This window comes from Phyllobates terribilis, unplaced genomic scaffold (assembly GCF_046119375.1).
Source record: "Phyllobates terribilis strain yellow unplaced genomic scaffold, ASM4611937v1 Scaffold_5__5_contigs__length_657084704, whole genome shotgun sequence".
Lineage (NCBI taxonomy): Eukaryota > Metazoa > Chordata > Amphibia > Anura > Dendrobatidae > Phyllobates > Phyllobates terribilis.
In genome coordinates, this window is record NW_027362765.1 from 578,841,203 (window position 1) to 578,863,446 (window position 22,244).

A 22,244-nucleotide genomic window follows, 5' to 3' on the forward strand; every position below is an offset into this window, starting at 1 on the left:
AGGAACAATAAGCCTGCGCTCGTCATCGTCCTCAGCCGTATCCATAGACCGGGACAAAGCATCCGCCCGAGGGTTCTTTTCCCCTTTTAAAAAGTGAATAGAAAAATTGAATTGGGAAAAGAAAAGAGACAACCTGGCCTGCCTTGGGTTGAGACGCTGCACCGTCTGTAGGTACGAGAGATTTTTATGATCGGAATATACCACGAAAGGATGTTTAGCTCCCTCCAAGAGGTACCTCCACTCCGAAAAAGCCATCTTAATGGCAAGTAATTCTTTGTCACCAATCGTATAATTCCTCTCTGCTGGAGAGAAGGTCTTGGAGAAGAAAAAACATGGTCTTGTCCGACCCTGTTCATTCTTTTGAGAGAGAACCGCTCCTGCTCCGACAGAGGAAGCATCGACCTCCAGGAAGCATGGCTTGTCCACATCCGGGCGACGGAGAATGGGAGCTCTAGAAAAATAGGATTTAATCTCCAGGAACGCCTCGGATGTCTCCTTAGACCAATTCTTGGGATTGGCACCTTTCCTGGTTAAAGCGGCCAATGGAGCCACCAGTGTGGAAAAATGTGGTATGAACTGCCGGTAGTTGTTGATAAAGCCCATGAAGCGTTGTACTGCTTTAAGGGAATGGGGATCCTGCCAGTTCTGTACCGCCACCAATTTTTGTGGGTCCATTGCCAATCCCTTACTGGATATGATGTAGCCCAGGAACGGTAGAGACTCTCGTTCGAACTGACATTTCTCCAGCTTACAATACAGAGAATTTGCACGCAATCGTTCAAAAACTCTGCGAACATCCTCTCTGTGTGTGGAGAGGTCCGGGGAGAAAATAAGGATATCATCAAGATAGACTACCACGGATGATAGCAGCAAATCCTGAAAGATATCATTGACAAAATCCCGAGAAACAGCAGGGGCATTACATAACCCGAAAGGCATGACGAGATACTCGTAATGTCCATCACGAGTGTTAAAGTCTGTTTTCCACTCGTCACCTTCACGGATTCGCACAAGATTATATGCCCCTCACAGGTCCAATTTAGTGAAGATGTTAGCCCCTCCCAACCTGTCAAATAGTTCAGAAATAAGGGACAGAGGGTATTTATTTTTGATGGTGATGGCATTTAGTCCTCTGTAATCAATGCACTGATGTAAATCACCCTCTTTTTTCTGGACGAAGAAAAACCCCGCTCCAGCAGGAGAGACCAATTTTCTGATAAACCCCCGGGCCAGGTTCTCTTTGATATTATCTGACGTGGCCTGGGTCTCGGGGACAGACAGGGGGTAAACCCTACCGTGAGGAGGCTCTGTGCTGGGGACAGAAATACGGTCGGTGGGGAGGTAAAGCCTCTGCAGCCTTTTTGGAAAAGACGTCCGCAAAACTCAGATATTGCACAGGCAGAGTGGACAAGTCGGTAGAAGGCTCTGAGACTACCCTCCGGGAGGCTGTAACCATACATTGAGAAACACAATTCTCACCCCAGGAAGAAATTCTCCCCGTATTTCAGTCAATGTGTGGAGTGTGACAACGTAGCCATGGAAGACCCAATAGCACCTCATCTAATCCACCGGGAATAATAAGGAAGGAGATAACCTCCTGGTGACTGTGAGGAAACGACATGGTGAGGGGGATTGACTGGTGAGTGATTTGCGTGTCCAGCAGTGAACCATTGACCACCCTAATGTTCATTGGTTTTGGCAGTAACTCCATAGGAATGGCATGCCTCTGGGCAAATGTTGATGACAAAAATTGCCATCAGAGCCAGAATCCACCCACGCCCTGGCAGTAACCGTGGTTGTTCCGAAGAACAACTTCAACTCATACAATAATTTGGAGGAAGAAGCCCCTGAATCTAACACACCCCCTCCAACAGTGGTTAGACACCTTCATTTCCCAACCGCTTGGAACCCTTATTAATGGGGTACTCCAAGAGATTTGCAGGTCAGAAACGAGGGGACTTAGACTTAGTCCGGGATATATCCATAGCCTCAGACTCCGGGTCGGGAGCCGTGGGTTTGGAGATAGGTCTAGAGAATGAAGGTGCCAACCGAAACCGAGGTCTGGAGACCTCCAGCTCTAACATGCGTTCTGCATGACGCAAATCTATTTGGTTATCGATAGTGATTAACTTTTCCAGAGAGGTTGGGATCTATCTGGTAGCTAGAGCATCTTTAATATGCCCAGCCAGCCCCCTCCCGAACACCGGGATTAGCGACCGCTCAGACCAATCCAGTTCAGCCGCTAAGGTTCTGAACTGGATGGCATAGTGGCTGGCGGTGACCGAACCCTGGACCAATGCAAGAAGCTTAAGAGCCATATCATGTGTGACCTGAGGACCTAGGAAAACACTCTTTACAGCACTAAGAAAGAGGCCCACATTAGCCACTACCGGGTCATTCCGCTCCCACAGAGGGGTAGCCCACTCCAAAGCCCTGTGGGAGAGTAACGAGATGACAAAACCCACTTTGGCCCTCTCGGATGGGAACCGTACCTCCATCATCTTTAACTGAATGGAGCACAGATTAATAAAACCTATGCAGGATCTGTTGTCGGCAGAAAATTTTTGAAGGAGAGCAAAACAGGGTAATGGAGCAATAGCAGCTGCCACAGCATTCACCACAGCCGTATTCACTAGATTAGCCACCTGTGAAGCTGCCTGGGTAGCTACTGCAGTGATATCAGCTACCGGGGCAGTTTGTTCCAGAGTGCTAAGTCTGGCCTCAAGCTGCTGTATGTAGCGTTGCAGTTGCTGGTTGTCGGCCATGTTCGGCTAGACCCTGGCGCTCTGATACTGTTAAAGGGACGATTGCAAACAACTTTATTAATAATGGAAAGCAACCGAAATATATAAATAAAACAAGAATGCAATGATTTGGAAATCTCTCATAGCCATATTTTATTCAGAACATAGAACACAGATCACAATTTGAAAGTTAGACATTTAGCCATTTCATTTAAAAAGAAATCATTTTAAAATTGAAATCTCAAAAAAGTTGGGTATGGGTTTACAAAAGGCTGGAAAAGAAAGTGGTACAAATGCAAAATAGCTGGAGTGTCAATTTTGTAACTAAGTCCCATGACTGTATATAACAGGAGCATGATAGACAGGCAGAGTCTCTCAAAAGCAAAACTTGGTCAGAGGTTCATCAATTATTATATAATTTATTAAAGAAGAACTCTCATCAAAGTTTTTATCCTTTTAAAATATTGCAATCATTATATTATACAGCACTCTGTACTTACAATTGCTCATTTTGTCTTTCTACCTAGCTAATCTTCTTCTTGTCCCTGCTCTATGTAGAAACTGGAAGTCCCTTGCCCCTGCATTTATTATTCCTCTCTTCAACTACTGACCCAGCTGCTCATTCTTCTCCCCTGCCATTGACTTTTGCTCTAACTGATGAGTTATACAGTGAAAATTGACCTCCCATTTCTACATAAAGGATTCAGTTTTTAATCATGTGATGTTATAGGCCTAATGGAAAACAGAAGAATTAGCTTGGTAGAAAGGTAAAATGGTCAATTATAAGTACAAAGTACTATATAATATGATTATTGCAATATATTGAGAGGATGAAAATTTTGATGAGATCACTTCTTTAATTCATATACAAAGAACAAATAAAATAGTTTAAGGGAAAAGGAATTACACAGAATTAATTAAAAAGGCGTAGGGGTGTATCATGATTATGACTATATTAATAATATTAAAACTTCTGTGTAATTCCTTTTCCCTTAAATTATTTTATGTGTTCTATGTATATGAATTAATAAATAATATATTAAATGCCTGTTGTTGTATGTCACATTTATAGGTTTATATATCATTTTGACAAATGTTAGGATTTCCACACTTGTGGCAGATAACCTGCTCTGATTGAGTGTGACAAAGTTCTACAGGGAAAGGACCCCAAGAAAATTGAAACAGAGTTTCTAACAAAACAGAAAACCAGGCTTAAAAAATAATAATTTGAATGTGAAGGCAATAAGCAATGTAAGAAACATCCTCAAAAGTCAATCCCAGATATAATAAGCACAGGACTCATTTAAAAATTGAAACGGTGCTACCATATGAAGTTGATGCGTACATGGATCCTGTGGCAAAGTCCAACAGATAGCCAGTGCCCAAGGTAACAAATAACCATTACATATTGGCTTGGTTACTTAGTCAAGGTGAAAGATGCCTAGAATTATTCTGAACGGTGTACAGGTACCATGGTGCCACCAGGCCTCTCCTAGACTAATGTTGCTAGGCCACAGGATGTAGTTAGGCCGCCCACTGTACGATAATGTTAATAGATATGTGAGTTTGTACTTTCCACAGTCTTCTGCTTTCCTTCAATGAGATAAGGTGCCAACTAAATATTATGAAATAGCTGTCAGCAATTATATGACAGTTCCCTACTTGCTGGTGGTAATCGTGTGTAGCCAGGGTTCACCACTGGGTCCATGCCACTTAAGAGCTTCACAAAGTTTGTCTGAGGATTCCCTTCTACGACTATGCTACAGCAATGAAGTTGAAATATGAGCCTCCTAGAAATTGGCTCAATCTGCAGAGCTTGAATATGCAACTTTTCTCTTTGTAAGATGTTTCCAGAATGCAGATTGCTTGAAAATATGTGGAAACTGTTGGAGCTCTAAAGAAACACATCCACTCCCCTTGTGTTTTTTTAACCTGATGAACCGTAAGACTCTTCAATTATCCCAGCTCTTAGCAACATCAATGAAGCCAGAATATGCTATTTATCTTCACTTTACTGCAAGGCAGTGGTAGCACATTTGATAGTTAACAACTGCAGACAGATTCCCTTTAAATCCTAATAATTCAGTTATTAATTGAAATTTAGCTACCAGCTTCAAAAATTGAAAAAACAAACCCTACATTATACCAAAGTAGAAGTAAACCATGTCAATGATGCCCATTAGTAGAAAATGCACATCCATGGAGATTTTGTGATGTTGAGGCACAATTTTGGGAAAAGCATATAAATAAGACCAGTTGTGTCACATTCTAAAAGGTTTTCATGAATAAGAACTGGAGTAGAGTAAGAAGTAGATTAGAAAAACTCCAGCACCTTCTCCGTATCCATCACAAGAGATGTAAAGTTAAAATGTCAATTTTATTAGTTCCATTAAAAAAGCGCCATATGTAAGGCAGACCTTACATGTTTCGAACCAAACAGGGGTTCTTAATCATAGGTTACATTGCTGTAGTTAAAAGACATATATATATATATATATATATATATATATTTATATTACACATATACACACACACACACACACATGGACTGAAAACAAAAGAGAAAATAGGGTGGAGACAACAAAGAACAGGAAGTTCATTAGTGAATGAAAAACCTCCTGAGGATAATTGCTCATTAATATGCATAAATTAAACTTATGTGCATGGTATTTTTTTCTTTATACAAAGGAGTAGAGTGTTAAAATGAAGTACTGTCACAGGAAAAACATATTACAGACAGGTGACAGACTCCAACATCTGCAACATAAGAAAATAGTATATTGTTTTTGCAGAGTATTGCTTTTTCATGCATGAGCTCTAAACTTGGTTCCAATTGGATGATCACACATTAGTGTATTTTAGTATGTATTAGAATTTTGCATCTTGCCATGTAAGATTATTATTTATACTCTGCAGTACCTAGTTTGTATCTTGTGAATGCTGCCTGACAATTATCTTACACCTCATTAAATATAGGACATTGTATAATATCATCCTACAAGATTTATAAGTCCTTTTCATTGCAGTTTTCTGGTTCAAATTCACCATCTCATTTTTTCACTTGTGCAATAATGTCAGTGACTGCTCTGAATTGTTAGTGCTATTAATACCATGTAAGCTTACACTTGATAATAGCTATTTAACTGGAATATTAATGTTGGCTATAATAAATATTAATAGCTAGCAGCAGGATATGAAGCCTTTCTTATATCAGACAATCCTGCTCCTGTAGGTTAATCCAAGCCCCAGAGAGGATTGTTGTCTTTCCAGGCTTGTGTTCCTATTGACTTTACATTCATCAAATGCATCAACAGTAGACTGTTTCATTATGCAACATTAACAGTAGAACGACACCATGCCCTTAGAGATGCTCTATCATTTATTCTGTAAGCAAAAATTAAATGCAAATAGCAGGAGCCTTCAAAGGACATTACTTTATTTACATTGATTCTTCCTGGACAGATTTATGTGTATTTTGTGTATCTGTGTGTACAATGTGGTTATTATTACATATCAGCATTGGTACTAAAAAAGCTGATCTTATATATAACAGAACATTAGGAATTCTAATGGAAACTGATCTTAACTTTTATTCAACCTCAGAGCCAACTCTAGGCAATATTTGCTGCAGTCATGGCAAAAATCCCGCCATTGTGGCTAAGAATAAAGAACTTCTCCAAAAAAAAGTCAGCTAAAAGTCATTCACGGTCACGTGAAAGACTGATCTACAGTCAATAAACTGTGGCATTTGGATGGGAACTGCTGCCTTCCTTTCAGTATCCCCGGTTCTTCTTTTGATTAGCTGCCATGGTGCAACGTCATATGTGCATAATGGTTCAATGCTGACTTTGTTCCAGGTTGGCTAATCAAAAGAAGAGGTTCTGATGGATTACTGACCAGTATGCTGGATTGGGTCTTCCGAATTGATTTGCACCAACTCTACTGGATAGAAATGTAGTTAGCACATGTCCTATAAGGACATTGTGAGCTAATGGGTCAATGAAGGTGTCTCTTATTTTAGATCCATCCAAAGAGCAATTTCTCTGAAATACTAGGACAATTCTCATGAGTCTAAGTGACATCAGCTTATTGGGGAAGGTCTCAGCATCAAGACCCAACAATATCAGTTATTAAACAAGCGAGTGTTGCCCAAAATAATTCATACAATCTAAATTGCCAAGTTCCTTAAAATTCAGTTGTTGAAAGTTAGCTTAAACCCTAATGCCAAAGCCATTATTGACTTTAAGGTCATAGAGAATTTTTTTTTGCCTTTTTGTTTTCCATGAGCCATTATACTTTGTATTTACATGACTCTTTAAGAGCTTGTTTTTTTATGTGACAAGTTGTATTTTTAGGCATAATCTGTCGGTTAAATACATGGTATCACTTAATTTTCATAATTGTTTTTAATATGTAGGAGCACATAAAAAAAGCAATTCTTCCATTGCTTTTAAAAGCGTTCAATGTGCATATAGGCACTTGTAAAGTAATAACTAATAAGCCATCGTGTTATGTAACTATAAAATCTGATATCTGATCTACTGCATTCTGTAATGTTGCATGCATGCTATATTTGAATTTTCTGCTGCCAGTTTTATGTTTAATTTGTAACTTTAATTTGAATTTCTACATGTAGATCACAAAATCCAGCAGAAGGCATTCTATATATTTATGGGATTTATCAGCAGGTGTGCACATAGCTTTATAATATAGGCTGACTGTTCCTTGCAAATGTGGATTGTTTATTCCAAACAGACCATGGAAACATGCCTTACTTGCATATAGCATTAATGTTACCTATTTATGCTCCAAGTCACGTAACTTATTGACAGATTCTCCCTGCATAATCATGGTCAAGTACAGCTGGCTATAAACTACATGTTATTGAAATCTCCCTAATTTCACCAACACCACTGGGACTTCAGCATGCCTTATTAGAGTAAAATTATGTGTATAGTGTAGTGTCTTTGTTTGCTTTGTGCTGTTTTTTTGCCCAGATCAGTATTATAATTATTAATGGGGAAATGTGGGAAGCAGTGCAGTATCCAGAGTAATTTTTCAGAATGAAGACATTTTATAGGAGATAAAGGACCACATTTCTTCCACCTGCTTTTGTTAGAGCAATAATTAAAAGATAATATAGTGGTGCCTTGGGAGCCTTCTTGGTTGAATGGGCCAGCTTGAATTGGCACATCCTTGCAAAGTATTCACATAGACAAGTAACAATGAGGACTGTGTAGCATAAGAATGGGTACAAAAGTGGATAGATGTCATCAGTCATTCCTTCATAATTTTTGTTCTTTTTAGATTCACTCCTGACTTTTGATTTAGAAATCTGCATCAAAAACTGATATAAAAGCTATGGCCTCGATTTATCAATATAATTACGCAAGAATTCCGTCTTAATTTGTTTTGAAAAGTAACAAAATGTTTGTGCTTCATGGAGTGGTACAAACATTTTGCTTATTTTGTTGCTTTCAAGGCAGTTTCACCCAGCTCTGCCAAAATGGAGGTGGAACAGCTCATGTAATTCATTATGAGCTATGCCAGAAATCTTACTCCTGTCCGTAACTGGAGTAAAATTTGTGGTGAGGCGCCTTGAGGTGCACATAACTTGTTAGGCTCATGCACCTCATAATGAATCAGGAGTGTCTGACGCCAACACGTCCTTCTCATCAGGAATGGCATTCTGGGAGATGACACAACGTTATCATAGAGGTCCAAATAATTCTGTAAGTCATTTGCTCACAAAAACTTGTTTAAAATGTTGTCTTGTGTGTAATTTTAGAATGTTAAATTAAATACTTACAGTATTTCACTATACTGGGTGCAATACACTTGTTGAACCAATGTTTTCCTGCATTCAGGACAAATATTTTGTTTGGCGCCCCCTCCAATATTCAGATGAAGCATTAGTTCAGGTGAAATGATCATGTCACAATATTGGGGCAGCTGTAACACATTTTTTTTAATTGATTATTATGCTGCCTTCAGATTAAGCTGCCATGCTATGATTTTTTTGTGCCTTATTAGAATCTCAGTGTTTTGTTTCGATTTAAAAAAAAATTATAACTTTACCAACAATACAGACAGTTCTGACAATACAAACACTACCGACAATACTGACAATGCCAAGAAAATCAATGATATTGTAAGAACAATCACCTGTTGTGGGCTGTTATGTGTTCCGTGACCCGCTGCTAACATTCCATGCCTGCCTCGTCCTGCTCATGATATGCAGATACAACTGACTTGCTAACCAGGGACTGCTTGTAAAAAAATTCTGAGGTGTGTTTGTACTCTAAATATAGCAAAAAAGAAGTAAAAAGCTGGACAGTTAAAAAATAGTGCACAAACATATACAGGCAATAATTTGAAAAATTAAGTAACAAATCGACACATACAATTAAAGGGAATCTGTCAGCAAGTTTTTGCTACCTCATCTGAGAGCAGCATGATGTAGGCAAAGAGATCCTGAATCCAATGATGTATCTCTCAGTTTATAGGTGCAGCAGATCTAACACAATCAGAGTTTTTAGATTTAGCATGAAGCAGAGCTGAGGAAGTTAACCCCACCCCCACCAGGCTCTGTATATAGAATTCCTATAGACAATGAGGTGGTTATCATAAAAGGGAGCGAAGTCAGACTACCAGCTGCTATGTCCCAGCAATGATAATCTCCTGGTGCCAAAATAAACATTGCAAGTAAACAAAACCACTAAGCTTTATAAGTGAGGCATCCCTGAAATCTGTGTTTTAACCCCTACAGCATGCAGTCTTCAGATTACATAGCAAAAACCTGCTGACAGATTCCCTTTAAAACCATTATACATAAAACAAAATGGGAGTGATGTAATTATCCAAAATAAACCCCAACAACACGCAACAAAATAAAGACACTCGCGTTCCACTGGATAACTAATGATCAGTCAATACATGTGTAAAAGTAGATCAATATGATAAGTTGAGCTCACAAGTATTTAAGCAATTTGATAGAAACAGATAACAATAAAGGAATAAACCTAAAAGGACTTGTTGCACGTAAAGAACAATGTATAATCTCCAAAATAGAGAATATTAATACCAGGCAGATATAGAGAAGAAATTGCCTGTTGTTCTAAGTTAAAGGCTAGAATGCAGATATCATCTGGTAACACGTATTATACCAAATTTATATTATATAACACATAACATTTGTATTATACGTGTTGCAAGATTATATTTGTATTCTAGCCTTTGACCTACTGACATGTTTTCATTCTCTCTCTGACACTTGATCGGCTGACGCACTTCCTCCTCTGTGGACTGCAAATCCATTTCTGACTATACCTCTCCACGCTTCCTGTTTCCACTCTCCGATGCGTGGTAACGCCATACATAGGTGTCGGCGACCCCATTATCAATTAAATGTAAGTTTAATTCTCTTACTCTAGTTTACATAACCCTGACCTGACCCCTGGCAGATTACCCCTGACAAAGCTATGACATGATAGTGACGTGCCCCCTGGGGCTGTGGGATACTTGGAAGCCGGGCCAGTCGGTTCTATTGGGGTAGACACGGTGGCGTGACCCAGTCCGTGGCCCAGGGTGGTCAATAAATAAAGAAAGAGGGGAATAAAGTTTAGGGCATAAAGTTTTGTGACGCCACCCGTGGTACGTGACTATAGCTGGTCGCCGCTGTTGTTCAGATCCACTGGGGCCGTTGGTGACGCAGCAGAGATGGTTCAGCTCTCCACGGGTAGAACTAGGCCTCAAGGCAGTTAAATAGATTTTAGACGCTGGTGGTGTAGTGCAAGGCAATTAAGTCAAGGATGCAGCGGGATGCAGTCTTCAAGTTTTTACTCACAGTTCTTATGGTGTTCCACGTTACAATTGCTAGCCATGTTATAACAGGCCACCAAGTCCTGTGTCCTCCGGTGATCCAGCCAACTCTTGGATAACTTGGGTGCACTTGATCGGGACCTCCTTCTTGTGTACCTTCCCGGGTCGTATCTCTGCGCTGGCTCTCGCCCTCCTGCCCTGTGCCCACACACAGTGTCCCAAGCCAGTGGCCCCGGGCCTTGTCGGGCAATGTCCTCTCTGTCCCCTTGGGTCTATATGGCCACCTTTTCAGTGAATGTGTGTGGTTTTGGCTACGGCACTTAGAGTTACTGCAACCTCTGGTTTGCTAGCTGAGTCTTGCAGTCCTCCACTTGTCTGTGGCCGGTCCCCTACTGCAACCTGATCCCTTCACGGTCAGCGTGAACTCAGGCTCACCGGTGGACTCCACACTTCCCGTGCCCCTAGGATCCCTTCTCTGTCTCTGGAGCCCTTCTCTCTTGTCTTTTCTCTCACTGGGCCCGTCTGACTGGGCCCTCACTCTTCAACGGTCCTCACTCTCTGCACTCTTGCTCCCTTCACTCCCTGTGACAGAATCCTGTCACCAACTGCTCTGACTGACTGACTTTCTAGATCTTTCTACCTTTCCTTTTATACTACCTGTCATGTGACCCACATCACCAACTGTCACTCTACATGGTCCCCTCTACCTTCAATGTTTCCTTCAGTGCTCCCCTAAACTACTTCCTCCACCCACCTCCTCTACCTAGTTCCCCCCTCGGGACAGGGACTGTGCTCTCCCTCAGGAGCAATCTTGCCCTTCCCTACTGGAGTGATGTGGTGTTGGATGTGGGTGTGTGGGTCCCAGGTAGTGCTCCCTCCTTACCCGAGAGTAGGGTACCATACCTCTGGTTGAGATGCAGTACCTCTGTGATGACTGGACCCACAGGGGCGCCACAATAGCGATACGCGTGAGGACTTATACCAACAGGCAATTCTTCCTCTATGTCTTTCTAGCATTAATAGCCCTTATTTTGGAGGTTATACATTGAACTTTACTTGCAACAGGAAAACTAGGGTTTATTCCTTTATTGTTATCTGCTTCTATCATTGCTTGAATATTTGTGAACACAAGTTATATTGATCTGTTTTAACACATGTACTGATTGATGATTGTTTGTCACGAGGGGCGCTATTGTCTTTAACTTGTGAACTATTGTTGGGGTTTATTTTGGATTATTATATCTACTACATTTTGTGTAAATTTTTAAAATGTTTTTAGATGTTTGTCTGTGTTGATTTGTTACTTAATAACTTTTCCAATTTATTGCCTCTGCGTGGTTTTGTACTAATTTTATTTGTGCAGCTTTTCTCTTCTATTCTTATGTTATATATTTTATGTATTATATACATCCTTTAAGCGATTGTACCTCTGACCTTTCACTCTATGCCGGGACATCCAGCGGCTACCGAGCTTCAGAGGTCACTGTGCATTGCACATCCATGACATCACAGAGTAAGACACACAGTGACCTCCTACATCTGATCATGACCAAATGTCCTGGACTAGAGTGAGCAAGCCAGAAGATGCAGTTCTTGACAGAGAAAAAAAAAGGCATCTCTGAGAACTGGATGATGGTGAACAGCGAGCAATGGAGGCGCTGGACAGGTGAGCAGTGAGGTGTGTTCTCCTTTTTTTTTTTTACATCTTACATTTATTATGCTCTGGTATCTGAAAAGACCCCAAAGCATGATAAGGGACATTCAATTCATGGAGAATAACTTTACCTGAAATCGAATTTCCCAGAATAATCCAATCGATTTGGAGAATTTTGGTAGATGCGCTTTTTATCTCTACTGCTAAGTAGTTGAGGTAGTAGTTATTGATGAGTGAGCACTAAAATGCTCGGGTACTCATTGCTCAGGTCAAGCAAATTGGAATGCTTGAGTGCTCGGTCCGAGTAACGAGCACCATTTAAGTCTATAGGAAACTCAAGCATTTTTCTGGCACCCCCCCACGGCGGTCTGCAGAGGGCCTAAAAATTGCCCAAATCAATGAAAACAGTGCTCAAATAACATGGGATCAGCATGGGGAAGACCCCTGGAAGCATTTCTGACTCCCAGGTCACTGCTGTCAACAATGTTGTCAGAGGTATTGCGCCACTTTTACAGACTCACAATAAAAGATCCAAAAACGAAGCCAAGATGGATTTTCCTGGGAAAAATGTTAAGGAACATCCTTTCCAGGATAATGACTTGTATATATATTATGTATTATGTAGGCAAAATAAATATGCAAAAACAAAAATGCCCCTCCTCACCTTGGGCTATGTTCACATGTAGCATTTTTTATGCCTTTTTGCACTTTTGCATTGCTTTCAACGGTGAAAAATACATTCACTGGTAAATGTCATTTTAACATTTTACTACCTTATGTGGTGTGTGAGACATCATCAGACACATCCGGTTTCATTTATGAAGATGGGACTCTGAACTCTGAAAGTCACAAACACTATTTTTATAGGGCCATCAGGCGGCCCTTACTATTCTTAAAGCGCCAGCAGTCGAATATGCTTTGTTGTTCACATTATTAAAGAGTAGGTCTCCTATACTGTTATTGGGTATGCTGTGACTGCAAGGGCTGCCAAAAATTTGAATGCATCCAAATACCCCTTTGAAGAGAGATAGAGGAGGGCCTCAGCAAAAAAAATGTTCCCATTATAAAGGAGTGGGTCTCCTATAGTGGTAAGGCCCATACAGTGACTGCAAGGGCTGACAAAATTCGGGAAAAACTCCAATAACAATTTAAAGACACATAGAGGTGGCCGTCTGTAACGACATGTTCATATTAGAAAGGAGCTGGTCTGCTATACAGTTATAGGGTATGCAGTGAGTCCAACGGATGCCAAAATGTAGGAAAAACCCCAATACCAATTTAAAGACACGTGGAGCTGGGACACAGCAACGACATGTTTCCATTACAAAGGAGCTGGTCTGCTATACAGTTATAGGGTTTGGAGTGAGTCCAATGGCTGCCCAAATTTAGGAAATACCCGAATAACAATTTAAAGACACATAGACCTGGGCCACAGAAACGACATGTTCCCAATAGAAAGGAGTTGGTCTCCCATACTGTTATTGCTCATGCAGTGACTGCAACGGCTGTCAAAAATTTGGAGGAACTCCAATGCCCCTTGCAAGGGACATAGGGGTCAGAGGGCCTCCTGAAAACAATGTTTCTATTATTAGGAAGTGGGTCTCCCATACTGTTTGCCTATGTAGTGAAAGTAATAGCTGCCAAAAATTTTGAGGAACTCCAATGTCCCTTACAAGAGACGTAGAGGTCAGAGGGCCTCCTGAATTTTTTATTTCCCTTATTAGGAACTCCAATGTCCCTTCCAAGAGACATAGAGGTCGGAGGGCCTCCTGAAAACCATGTTCCCATTATTAGGAAATGGTTCTCCCATACTGTTTGCATATGCAGTGAATGCAACAGCTTCCAAAAAATTGGAGGAACCCCAATGCCCCTTGGAAGAGACATAGACATTGTGGTATGGTAGGTATTGTTGTGATATGGCGGTGGAGGATGAGGAAGAGGACAAGAGCAAATAAACAAAATCAGGAAGCATATACCCATGTCTGGATGTGAAGACAGAGGTGCATGCGAATAGAGTTAGACCTCCCAAAAAAAAGACACTGTATTTGAGTTTATGCTATGCTGCTATCATCTGGTGGTGTTGAGAAGTCAGGCCCAATCCAGCCCTGGTTCATTTTTATAAGGGTCAGCCTGACAGCATTTTCAGTTGACAGGCTGATGCGCCTATCAGTTCTATTTTCACCAGCTCTGACAAAACGCTAGCGGCAGGGCAGGCCAGGACCTCCAAGGCGTAGAGAGCCAGTTCATGCCACAAGAACAGCTAGGATTAATTATAAGGCACAGAGTAATCACGGAGGATGTTGGTATGGTCAGCAAGGTACTCCCTCAGCTTCGTCCAAAACTTTTCTCTCCTTGTGAGAGTACCCCGCGCCTCTGGGCCTGTACGATGGTAGGGTCTGAGAAAACTGTCCCAGAACTTTTATCAGTGTTCCCCTGCCTCTGATGGATTGCATTTGTGTCTCTCTCACCTGTACTTCTTGGTTGTCCAACGAACTGTGACCTCTGCCGCCAGTGTTTTCAGATGGGAATTTTTTTAATAATTCCGCAACAAGGGCATTCTAGTGCTGCCCCATTTTATTAGGCCTGTCCGGCAAGGGAATAAGAGACAGAAAGTTCTCCTTGTAGTGTGGGTCTAGAAGTGTCACCAACCAGTAATGACTGTCACTCAAAATTTGGACAACGCAAAGGTCACGGGAAAGGCAGCATACCATAAACTCAGTCATGTGTGCCAGACTGCAAAGAGGCATGACTTCCGTGTCCTCATCAAGAGGATGACTGACCATGCTCTCCTCCTCCTCCTCTTCTTCCGCCTCCCAGTCCTCAGGCCATCCACGCTGAACAGACGGTATTACAGAAGTGCAGGTAGTGCTGTTCATAGCGCAGGAAACTAGCTCCTGTTCTTTTTCTTCTTCCTCATTTTCACCCAATCCACATTGGGATGAGAGGAGGCTGGGCTGTGTGGAATCATCCTATATGGTTCCTTGTTCCATCTCATCGTGCTATGCCTGCAATGCATCCTCTTTAATTGTGAGCAGAGAACATTTCAGAAGACAGAAGAGCGGGATGGTGATGCTAATTATGGCATTATCGCCTTTCACTATCTTGGTAGATTCCTCAAAGTTTTGGAGTATGGTACAAATGTCTGACATCCATGTCCACTCCTGAGGGCTTATGTGTGGAGTCAGACCTGAATACCGATGGCTGTGTTGATGCTGGTAGTCAACAACTGCCCTCTTCTGCTCACAAATCCTTCCCAACATCTGCAATGTAGAGTTCCAATGCATGGGGACATCGCACACAAGTAGGTGAGCTGGAAGCTGCAAATGCTGCTGAAGCACGGCAAGGGTGGTGGAAGCTGTAGCTGACTTTCTAAAATGGGCACATACGGGTTGTACTTTGACAAGCAGATGCAACAGATCTGTGTAGGTTTTGAGAAACCGCTGATCAACGAGGTTAAGCACATGGGCCAGGTATGGTACATGTGTGAGCTCGCTTCGCTTCAAAGCCGCCACCAGGTTCCGGCCATTGTCACACACGACCATGCCTGGTTGTAGGTTCAGTGGTGTCAGCCACAGATCTGCCTGCTCTTTCAGAGCTGTCCACAACTCTTCAGCGGTGTGCGGTTTGTCACCTAAACATATTAGCTTCAGCACAACCTGTTGCCGCTTGGCCGAGGCAGTGCTCCAGTGCTTCCAGCTTCTGACTGATGTGGTCATTTCAGAGATGGAGGCTGAAGAGAATGAGGAGGAGGGGCAGGAGCTGTAGAATGTGGTGGCAACCCTGATTGACCCAGGGCACACAATCCTCGGCGTCGGGAGGATGTGTTCCATCCCAAGGTCCGACTGGGTCCCGGCTTCCACTATATTAACCCAGTGTTACGTCAGCAAGATGTACCATCCCTGCCCACAAGCACTTGTTCACATGTCCGTGGTTAAGTGGACTTTCCCAGTAATTGCGTTGTTGAGGGCACGTCTAATGTTGTGGGACACGTGCTCGTGTAATGCAGGGATGGCACACCAGGTGAAATAGTGGCGACTGGGGACTGAGTACCGAGGGATGGTCGCCGTCATCAGGTTGTGAGAAGCTTCCATCTCCACGAGCCTAAAAGGCAACATTTCGAGCGCAATCAGTCGCGAAATGTGTGAATTTGGTAGTGTGGCCTGTGGGGCATTGGCTGCATATTTGTGCTTGCATTACATCGACTGGGGTAGGGACAACTGAACCCTTGCCTGGGAAAAGGATGTGGATGTGCTTGCTGATAGTGCAAGTTGAGAGTGTGCAATGACACGTGCAGGGCAGGAGGCATCTTCGCATGCGCCATGGACAAAGGATTGGCGTGTACGCTCAACAGCGGAAGAAGCAATGCTGTCACCCACAGACTCTGTTGCTGGACCCTGGGGTTCGGCCCACTTAGTAGGGTGCTTTGCTGCCATGTGCCTGATCATGCTAGTTTTGGTCAGGCTGCGAGTTTTGCTACCCCTGCTGATGCTGGCCTGGCAGGTGGTGCAAATGGCCTTTTTGGGGTTATCTTCAGAATCCTTAAAAATTAACCAGACTTGGGAAGACCTAACAGTTGTACTGGCAACTTCCGTCTTGTTGATGTTACATGGAGCGGTTGACCACCTTCTGTCTGTAACCACCACACTGCTTGTTCTTGCCTGTTGTGGTGCTCTGCCTCCCTCCCCCTGTGTTCTGCTGTCCTTGCTCTGCATGTCCCCCTGCCAGTTTGGGCCAGTTACTATATCATCCGCCACCTCATCTTCCACTTCTGCTCCCTGGTCCTCCTCCTGACTTTCTGTCAATTTTGTCTCATCATCGTCCACCTCTTGTGACACTTTCCCACCGTCGCTTTCATGTGACCTTGGCTACTCAAATATTTTGGCATTGCTACACGCATTCTCTTCTTGACTCGCTTGAAGCTGGCCGGGCGAGAGGCCCGAATCTACAAATGGAAAAGTGAACAGCTCTTCTGATTGTCCTAGTGTGGGATCAGTTGTCTCTGGGCACTCGGCATGGTGGGAGGAAGGAGGGTCAGATTGAGGAATATGCGATTCAGACTCATGGCTACTGAGACTGGACCGTATGGAAGACTGGGTGGTTATGATGGTGGCCAAGTGACTGGAAGCATTATCTGCTATCCAACAAACAACCTTTTGAAATTGCTCTTGGTTCAATAGTGGTGTGCTGTGGTCCCCTAGCAGTTGGGACAGGAAGGACGAGCGACAAGATGTGGGTGTTTGTTGTGGCACAATTTCAACTTGCCCACGGCCTCGGCATCTGCATACACCATCACGTCCACTTCCCCGTCCCTTGCCGCGCACCTTGCCCATTTTAAATGGAGGACAATATTTTCCGCGTTCACTAGAAATGGCTGATTTTGGAACACAGTTATATGTGATACGTTTGACAGAGAACCACGGTTTTAAATAGCAGGCCTGTAATTTACTAATACTATTCTTCACAGAGACCTAGTGTGAATAGCTTGACTGACACACTGCAATGAAATGGAAGGCAGAAATGGCTGATTTTGGAACGCTGTTATATGTGATACATCTGCCAGAGATCCACGGTTTTAAATAGCAGGCCTGTAATTTACTAATACTATTCTTCACAGAGACCTAGTGTGAATAGCTTGACTGACACACTGCAACGAAATGAAAGGCAGAAATGGCTGATTTTGGAACACAGTTATATGTGAGATACGTCTGACAGAGAACCACGGTTTTAAATAGCAAGCCTCTAGTTTAGTAATACTATTCTTCTCAGAGACTTTGTGTGAATAGCTTGACCTACACACTGCAAGAAAAAGAAAATGTAATCTAATATTTTCCACGTTCAGTTCAAATTTCTGGATTTTTATCACTGTAATATGGAAAAGATCTGGCTGTATTCTGCAGTGCTAACAAGCAAAAGGCACAGAAAAAAATGTGTACTCTGGGTTGCTTTTTAAGCAAATAATCAGGATTAAGATAAAAAAAAAATTGGCCCTTGCCCCTGATATATGGGGCTATGTCTACAAATATATGTCATAACAGCAGCAGACAGAACGTTCAATGGACTCTCTTGTGCTATGTCATGCACTGCAGTCTGCCACATACACTGCCTGCCTCCCTACCTCCTGCTATCACCTTCACCGCTGAAAATATGCACCTGGATTAGTCCTCAGAAGGACTGTTAGTTCAGATAGATATACAGGTGCATCTCACAAAATTAGAATATCATCAAAAAGTTAATTTATTTCAGTTCTTCAATCCAAAAAGTGTAACTTATTTATTATATAGAGTCATTACAAACAAAGTGATCTATTTCACGTTTTATTTCTGTTAATGTTGATGATTATGGCTTACAGCAAATGAAAACACAAAAGTCATTATCTCAGTAAATTAAAATAATTAACAAAAAATACCTTCAAAGATTTCCTAAGCGTTTAAAAAGGTCCCTTAGTCTGTTTCAGTAGGCTCCACAATCATGGGGAAGACTGCTGACTTGACAGATGTCCAGAAGGCAGTCATTGACACACTCCACAAGGTCACTGAGTTCCAATTTTCATTTGGAAATCAAGGTCCCAGAGTCTGGAGGAAGAGTTGAGAGACACACAATACAAGCTGCTTGAGGTCTAGTGTGAAGTTTCCACAATCAGTGATGGTTTGGGGAGCCATATCATCTGCTGGTGTAGGTCCACTGTGTTTTATCAAGGCCAAAGTCAGCGCAGCTGTCTACCAGGCAATTTTAGAGCACTTCATGCTTCCCTCTGCCAACAAGCTTTTTGGGGATGGAAATTTCATTCTCCAGCAGGACTTGGCACCTATCCACACTGACAAAAGTACCAATACCTAGTTTAAAAACAACACTATCACTGCTCTTGATTGACCAGCAAACTTGTCTAACCTTAACCCCATAGAGAATCTATGGGGTATTGTCACGAGGAAGATGAGAGTCACCAGACCCAACAATGCAGATGAGCTGAAGGCTGTTATCAAAGCAACCTGGGCTTCCATAACACCTCAGCAGTGCCACAGACTGATCGCCTCCATGCCACGCCGCATTGATGTAGTAATTGATGCAAAAGGAGCCCTGACCAAGTATCGAGTGCATTTACTTAACATACATGTCAGTAGGGCAACATTTTGAATTTTAAAAATAATTTTCAAGCCGTTGTAATAAATATTCTAATTTACTGAGATAATGACTTTTGCGTTTTCATTGGCTATAAGCCATAATCATCAACATTAAAAGAAATAAACACTTGAAATAGAACACTGTTTGTAATGACTCTGTATAATATATGAGTTTCACTTTTTGTATTGAAGAACTGAAATAAATTAACTTTTTGACGATATTCTAATTTACTGAAATGCACCTGTATATATATATATATATATATACAGTACAGACCAAAAGTTTGGACGCACCTTCTCATTTTAAGATTTTTCTGTATATTCATGAATATAAAAATTGTACATTCACACTGAAGGCATCAAAACTATGAATTAACGCATGTGGAATTATATACTTAAGAATAAAGTGTGAAACAACTGAAACTGTGTCTTATATTCTAGGTTCTTCAAAGTAGCCACCTTTTGCTTTGATGACTGCTTTGCACACTCTTGGCATATATATATATATATATATATATATATATATATATATATATATATACACTGCTCAAAAAAATAAAGGGAATACTCAAATAACACATCCTAGATCTGAATGAATGAAATATTCTCATTGAATACTTTGTTCTGTGCAAAGTTGAATGTGCTGACAACAAAATCACACAAAAATCATCAATGGAAATCAAATTTATTAACCAATGGAGGCCTGTATTTGGAGTCACCCCCAAAATTAAAGTGGAAAAACACACTACAGGCTAATCCAACTTTGATGTAATGTCTAGAGATGAGCGGTGTTCGAATCGAACTGTTCGCCAATCTCAAATTCGAGCTGTTTTGGGCAGTGTTCGAGCCGTTCGGCGAACACGAACGATTTGAAAAAAATTCGGCTGTTCGAGGTTATGTTCGATAATAGTGTTGAGCGAACATGCTCGACACTGCTCGGTACTCGCCCGAGCATCACGCTACTCGGGATGTTCGGCGAGCACCGAGCATTTCCGGGTTACTCGGGCGGGAGCTCGGGTCTCCGCCCAGCATGTTTGGTGCTCTTTACAGAGCCAATGAACATGCAGGGATTGCCAGCCAGTCACTGTAATGCTGCAGCCATGTTGGTTGTGGCCATTACAGTGATTGGCTGGCCACACAGCGTCACCTCGAGTATTTGAAACCGGGCGCCGCCATCTTGGACACAGTTGCTCCGGATTAGACAGTGTAGGGACAGCGCTGCTGATTTAGGGAGAGATATATACTGCGAAATAGTTAGTGTAGGGTCTGTAAAGGCTGCCAGAACAAACAAACAGTCCTTTTCAGGACTAATATCCATCCCAGATACCAGGCAGGCAGGCTGTATAGGAGACACAGTGGTTATACCAGCAAACGCTGCATTACAGTCCTGTGTGCTCCTGTTGCTCAAATTGCTGGACTTAGCACCAGGTGTCGGGGGCCAGGAAAAATCTTTTTTTTTCCATCTAAATCCTTTTTTTTTCCTCCTTCACACTGTACAAATACCCGTCTTATTAACCTTTTCGTGTGTTCCCCCCCCCCCCCCCCCAAAAAAAAGCGTGTCTCTGATTTTTCAGACACAAATATAACTGTTGAAAATAGTCTGGTGTAGGCTAGAGAAACAGAAGTATTGTTTTGCACTTCCACGGTTCAAACCTCTGTATTATCCATTTTGGGCCATTTGTATCTAAAAAAAAAACAGTTTGAGTGCGTCGCTCACTGTTCAGCCGCAAATATCTCTATTTAAAAAAGCGTATTATACCCCAGTAAACAATAACTGTGGTTTTGCCATCCCACGGTAAAAAATCTCTATTATTCAGCTTTTGGTAGTTTTTTCCGTAAAGAAAAACAGTAGTGTCTCCTGACTGTTGTGACACAAAAATATATCTGTTGAAAATAGTCTTGTGTAGGCCCGACATCCCAGTGTGGTTTCGCAGTTCCACGGGTCAAATCGCTGTACTATCCAGTTTTGGGCCTTTGGCATCTAAAAAAAAGGCAGTTTGAGTGTGTCGCTCACTGTTCAGCCACAAATATCTCTACTTAAAAAAAGTGTGGTATACCCCAGTAAACAATAACTGTGGTTTTGCCATCCCACGGTAAAAAATCTCTATTATTCAGGTTTTGGTAGTTTTTTCCGTAAAGAAATACAGTAGTGTCTCCTGACTGTTGTGACACAAAAATATATCTGTTGAAAATAGTCTTGTGTAGGCCCGACATCCCAGTGTGGTTTCGCAGTTCCACGGGTCAAATCGCTGTACTATCCAGTTTTGGGCCTTTGGTATCTAAAAAAAAAGCAGTTTGAGTGTGTCGCTCACTGTTCAGCCGCAAATATCTCTATTTAAAAAAGTGTGGTATACCCCAGTAAACAATAACTGTGGTTTTGCCATCCCACGGTAAAAAATCTCTATTATTCAGCTTTTGGTAGTTTTTTCCGTAATGAAAAACAGTAGTGTCTCCTGACTGTTGTGACACAAAAATATATCTGTTGAAAATAGTCTTGTGTAGGCCCGACATCCCAGTGTGGTTTCGCAGTTCCACGGGTCAAATCGCTGTACTATCCAGTTTTAGGCCTTTGGTATCTAAAAAAAAGCAGTTTGAGTGTGTCGCTCACTCTTCAGCCGCAAATATCTCTATTTAAAAAAGTGTGGTATACCCCAGTAAACAATAACTGTGGTTTTTCCATCCCATGGTAAAAAATCTCTATTATTCAGCTTTTGGTAGTTTTTTCCGTAAAGAAAAACAGTAGTGTCTCCTGACTGTTGTGACACAAAAATATATCTGTTGAAAATAGTCTTGTGTAGGCCCGACATCCCAGTGTGGTTTCGCAGTTCCACGGGTCAAATCACTGTACTATCCAGTTTTGGGCCTTTGGTATCTAAAAAAAAAGCAGTTTGAGTGTGTCGCTCACAG